This window comes from Podarcis raffonei, chromosome Z (genome assembly GCF_027172205.1).
Source record: "Podarcis raffonei isolate rPodRaf1 chromosome Z, rPodRaf1.pri, whole genome shotgun sequence".
In the NCBI taxonomy this organism is placed as follows: domain Eukaryota; kingdom Metazoa; phylum Chordata; class Lepidosauria; order Squamata; family Lacertidae; genus Podarcis; species Podarcis raffonei.
The window spans coordinates 12,615,999-12,621,998 of record NC_070621.1 but is presented as its reverse complement, the minus strand read 5'-3'; the positions used below and the strand labels follow the sequence as shown (position 1 = coordinate 12,621,998).

The following is a 6,000-nucleotide window of genomic DNA, read 5'->3' as shown; positions in this document are numbered from 1 at the left end:
TAAATACAGTGGTACCTTGGTTCTCAAACACCTTGGTACTCAAACAACTTGGAACCCAAACACTGCAAACCCAGAAGTGTTCCAGTTTGTGAACTTTTTTCGGAAGCCAAAAGTGCTCCGTTTTGAGTGTTACGCTTCTGATTTGAGTGCCACACTGAGGTCTGTCTGTTTTTGCTATTTATTTTGCGTTTTTGTATTTGTGGCTCTTTTTTTGTGACTGTGTGAAACCCAGTTCAGCTACTGATTGATTGATTGTGTGACTGCAGTACATTGTTTATCGCTTTCATTTTATGGATCTTTGAAGCTTTACCTGCTCATCTTTTGTTTCCCACTCCAATAATAGGTTATACATTTTAGACAATAGTTTTTCATTATTGTCTAATAAATCTCTTTCAAATTGTGAGCTTTTGTCCAGAATTCCGTTTTTCTTACCTAGTTTAAACATATCATACAAATTGGTGGTACTGTAATCAGTCTGTTTCTTGGTTTCTTATTTCCTCCATTGGTTTCAATCTGGGTTCCCTCCCTGAGAGGTCCAGTAAGTCTCTATAGGTCGCCCACTGTCTGTCCATGTTAATTCTCTTGATTGTAATAGCTTCCATTGGTGATAACCATAGGGGTGTTTTCCTTTACAGCAGGTTCTTATATTTCTCTCAGACTCTATACAGATTCTTCCTGACCACATGACTTGAAAAACTTGTATATATTTTAGCTTCCCATGCCAAAGACATGAATTTTAGTTCTGCACTAAACAAATCTGTTGTAGCCTGGAACTGAGTGTGTGCAGTGTAGCTGACTTGTGCTGAATGGGACACAATTGTGGCCAGCCTGAGGAAGCAGCAGTAAACCTTGGTGCCTGACCATAAAATCAAGCCAAGCCAGAGGAACTAGAATAATGACAGCACTTTCACTGAGAAAGTGAACTGTGTGTTTGTTTAGGCCCTGGTTGAGAGAAGCTGTCAGAAAGAATTAATGCCAGTATATATTTATGGTATTGCATTAATGGTTTTATTGTGTATTTTAACTCTTGTTGCTGCTGCTTTAGGTTTTTTTGGACACTGCTTAGAGATTTCTTAATGTATTCAGTGGCATATAAATGATCTAAATAAATATGATGGCTGCTTAATTCTGTGCTGTATATGGAATGCTAGCTGATTGGGTTTTTTACATTAGTTTTTTCTTAAGCTTATTGTGTTTTTATTTATTGTAGTATGGTTTCATTGTTGCACTTCTCTTTGACCAATGCCCTAAACTGCTTGAGAAGTCTTGCAGATGCAATTTCTGTAGTAAACCAGATAGGATAGTGCTGTCCAGCATTCAGTTATTTGCATTTTTCTGGAAGCAAGCCTAGTTGAATAAAAGCAAGTAGTGCCTCTGAGTAAGCATGCTTGTTGTTAGGCTGCGATTCTGAGCACACTTACTTGGGAGTAAGAAGTGGTGGAAAAAAAGTAGGAAAGCCGGTACAGTTTTGCTTCCGAGGAAGCATGCCTAGGCTGGACTTAAAACGCCTCTCATGCAAACGGGACAAATTTTCGGACTTGCATTAAGTTTCCTGAGCGGGGAGATGAAGCCTGCAAGACTGAATATATTAGCTAGGCAGCCTGCCCCAAGGGGCACAGCGAGTTAGAGTAAGCACGCCTAGGCTGGAGGTGCACAAAGAAGAGAAAGCTGGCAAAGGGAAAGGAGGGTGTTTGAAGGTTGCTAAGGCGAACAACGGCGCGTCGCGGGGGAGATGCGCCGCGGCCCAACTAACCGGGCCTTTCCCTATGCCGACACCTCCCAGAAGGCCAGCCGTTGCCATGGTGATCATCAAAGGCCGGGGCAGCGCGGCTTTCTTTTAACCCCCTTTCTTCGCGCCGCGTCACGTGCCCGTTCGAACGCGCCAATCACAAGTTCCTCAGCGAAGAGGGGCGGGGAGAGCGTGTGTTTCTGCGTAGGAGGGGTGAAGGACGTAGGCCCCTTTTTCTTCTCTACTTTCACCACAATCACATCTGATTGGCTAAGATTCACCCTCCCCGCGCCCTGATTGGTCCGTGGCACATCTGGGTCTTTTATGTGGGGGTTCTTTTACGTTCTGTCTGTGTGTGTGTTTGTGATATTATTTGTTTTTGTTTGTCTAGGCCCCGCCCCCAGCTAACTGGAGGGGCGTGACGTATCTCCCACCGCCTCCTCCTAAAACTGTTCGTGACACGCCTCCTTTCCACCCGCCTCTTTCCCTTCCCGCCCCTTGGTAACAAGACAACCTCAAGAGTGGCGAGTTAGACGTTATTAGCCGCGCCCCCTAAGGGGCAGGACGAAAAGAGCGACGCTCGAGGCACGGCTGAGGGCGGGGCCTGGGATGTGGGTCGGGGGCAGCTTCTGAGGAGAGAGTTTGAAAGGCAGGAATTAAGAGCCTAGAAAGCTAAGGCTAGAGAGTCATATGCTGAGGAAGGGTCAATTGATGGCAGGGACTAGGCGAGAGGTGGAAATACAGGGATTAGGGCTGAAAGGATGAAAATTGAGTGGGGGGGGGTGTCAAGAAATAACGGTCTTTGGTGGAAGAGGTGAGTTTTCAGGAAACTGAGGGATGGTTAAGAAATGATAGGGGCTAGGGTGGAAAAATGAGGGGGTCGTCCAGGAAATTGAGGAGGGGGTGGCAAGAAATAGCAAGGACTGGGGTGGAACGCTGAGGGGGTGTTCTAGGAGATTTAGGGTCAAAAAATGAAAGGAACTGGGGTTGAGGAATGAGGGCTCCTCCATGGCCACCACCAGAAGTGCACCTGGTGAAGCTTTCCCCTATTGCTGCATTTACCTGCTTGCTGAGAGAGAAGGGTGAATGGGTGAAGAAATCTCTTCACCTGCCGTATTTCTGCCTATCAGTGAGTTGTTGGTGGAAATGCAGCATGATAGGAAAGTAACCCCCAAGTACAGGTAGAACTGGTGTGTGCAGTCCTCCAACTACCTGAGTGGAATAAGGGGTCCTGACCTCTCTTTCCGTGCTAGTTGCACCCGCCCCGCCCATCTACTAAAGGGGGAGCATTGGTTAAAATTGGCAGAAATCTGGACGCGGGGTTGCCAGTTTGTTATGTACTGAGCTGAATAGGATCCAAACTGCAGCAGTCTGATTGGTCCTAGAACAATAGGATCCAAAAGGCAGCAGTCTGATTGGTCCTAGAACAATAGGATTCAGAATGCAGCAGTCTGATTGGTCCTAGAACAATGCAGCAGTATGATTGGTTGGCAGGAACTACCCAATCATGCTCCAGATAGAAGTGAATCCACAACCTGATTGGCTTACAGTAGAATTCCGGAATTAGCCAATCATGTGCAGCCCATTGTGTAAATAATGTATATAAAGCAGATACTTTGAGGGGACATTCATTCATTCCTCCTCACCACTACGAGCTGAATAAAGAGCATGAAATCACTTCGCGACTCTGAGTATATTTCACTGGCGACGAAGGTGGGATCCCGCTGAGCTGACTGCCACACACAGCACCGCAGCACCGCCACCTGCCGCACCGCTGCCTCGCACCGTGTATCCAGGCTTCAGCTCCGGGACACAAGGAACTCAGAATGGCAACCGACAACAGCTTCTCGCCATTCAACCCAGCATCCGGAGACTGGGAAGCGTACGCCTCCCGTTTCACCTTCCTCCTAGAAGCCAAAGGGGTCACCGATGAAGAAGACGCCAAGAAGAGGGCGATATTCTTCAGCGTCTGCGGAGAGGAGACGTTTGAAATCGCCCGGGCTCTCCTTGCGCCTGAAGATGTCGCTACTGTCCCATACAAAACAATAATGGAACAGCTGAAGGGGCACTTTTCGCCGCAGCCCTCAGTGGTGGCTCGTCGAAATGCCTTCTACGCAAAGCGGCAAGCCCCTGGGGAAACCATAACTGGGTTTGTGACCTCTCTCCGCCAAGCCGCCCGGTTCTGCAACTTCTCAGAGCTGGAGAACATGCTTCGTGACCGCCTCGTCGGTGGCCTGAAGGATGAGAAGCTGCAACGACACCTCTACGCTAAGAAGGACCTAACGTTCCAGGTCGCTCTGGAGGAGGCCCTGGCAACGGAAGCTGCCGAGAGGTCGACGCAAGAGGCACGGCCGAGCCAGCTGTCCCAACCGAGGGTCCACCACGAAGACCTCACCGACGACTCAGGATCCGACAGGGAGGAGGTGCACCGAGTACAGCAGCGCACTCAAGCAGCCCACATACCACAGCTGCCTCGACGAGAAGGAGGGAACTGCGCAAGCTGTGGAGAAAGCCACGAGAGGAGGACCTGCCGTTTCCGCAATGCAGAGTGCAGGCAGTGCAGAAAATCGGGACACATCGCCCGGGTGTGTCGGGCTCGGCCCACCCGACGCCAGGCATCAGATGACCAATCCAAGAGCCCCAGGTCCCGGGGCCCAACGCACCAAGGCAACTCGACAGAGCTCACGGACGTCCAGGTATACCAGTTGCCCCACCCCAACGTAGAGAAAATTTATGTTGACGTACAGATAGAGGGGGCCCCATGCCGCATGGAGCTTGACACGGGTTCAACTCTATCCATAATCTCGGCAAGGACCTTAAGGAAACTGTGTCCTACTGGGGGTCCCAAACTCAGGCCGGCCCCATTCACCCTCCGGGACTTCCAAAAACGTAAGGTCCCCACAATGGGGGTGGGGACCTTCAGGGTGCAATACCGAGGGCGGACGCGGCAACTGGACTTGCTTGTGGTCAAGGGCCCCTACATTAGCTTACTGGGATTGGCATGGTTTGGACCACTGGGGCTAGCCGTCACCGGGGTGAACCACACAAGCTTACAAGTGGACGTGGACGCCATATGCAAGGAATTTCCGGGGGTTTTCGATGGGAAATTGGGACAGTATACGGGCCCCCCCATTGCTCTACAGCTTGACCCCGCAGTACGACCGGTCAGGCTCAAGGCCCGCCGGGTCCCGTTCGCCCTGAAACCCCGTATAGACGAGGAATTGGACCGGCTCGTGGAGCAAGGAGTGCTGGAGCCGGTGCCTAATGCCCCCTGGGAAACCCCAATCGTCACGCCCGTCAAGCCTAATGGTTCGGTCCGCATCTGCGCAGACTACAAATGTACCATAAACAAGGCCCTCACGGCCCATGCATACCCAGTGCCAGTGGTCAGCCATGTTCTTGCCACCCTGGCTGGGTCGAAAATTTTTGGCAAGCTGGACTTGGCCCAAGCATATCAACAGCTGCCAGTAGATGAGGCCACAGCAGAGGCACAGACGATTGTGACGCACAGAGGAGCATTCAGGGTAAAGCGGCTGCAATTCGGTGTCAGCGTGGCACCAGGCATATTCCAGAATCTAATGGACTCTCTACTTAAAGGGATTCCTGGCGTTACCCCCTTCTTCGATGATGTGTTGATTGCCGGGCCCACACCAGAGGAGTTTGAGGACCGCCTCCGCACCGTTCTGCACCGTTTCCAGACGGCGGGTCTCAAGGTGAAGCGGGAAAAATGTCTACTAGGAGTGCCTCAGGTGGACTTTCTGGGATTTATGGTGGACGCAGAAGGGGTCCACCCGACTGGGGACAAGGTACGGGCCATTTGTGATGCCCCAGCGCCCAAGAACAAGACTGAACTTCAGGCCTTCTTGGGACTATTGAACTTTTACCATTCCTTCCTTCCCCACAAGGCGGCGGTAGCGGAGCCCCTACACAGACTCCTGGACAAGCGGGCCCCTTGGGTGTGGGGCCAGCGCCAGGAGGCCGCATTCCAGGCAGTCAAGGACTTGCTTGTCTCAAACTCGGTCTTGGCACACTTCGACGAGAGGCTGCCGGTGGTGCTAGCATGCGATGCCTCGCCCTATGGAATTGGCGCTGTCCTGGGACACCAACTCCCGGATGGAAGAGAGGTACCGGTGGCATACTTTTCCCAGACACTCAACGCAACCGAGCGGAACTACTCGCAAATCGACAAGGAGGGTCTGGCAATCGTGAAGGGAGTAAAAAAATTCCATGATTTCTTGTACGGGCGGCCCTTCACCGTGGTGACTGACCAC

General features: G+C 51.2%; 1 protein-coding gene across 1 annotated transcript in view; it reads left to right on the top strand.

The window, feature by feature from the left end:
* Positions 1 to 2,347: 2,347 nt before the first annotated feature.
* The window catches only part of PBX3 (PBX homeobox 3), a 229,769-nt gene continuing 226,116 nt past the window's right edge, over positions 2,348 to 6,000 (top strand). Inside the window, exon 1 of the mRNA XM_053374376.1 lies at positions 2,348 to 2,543. The gene's annotated coding sequence lies outside the window, so the exon portion shown is untranslated. The remainder of the gene's footprint in view (positions 2,544 to 6,000) is intronic.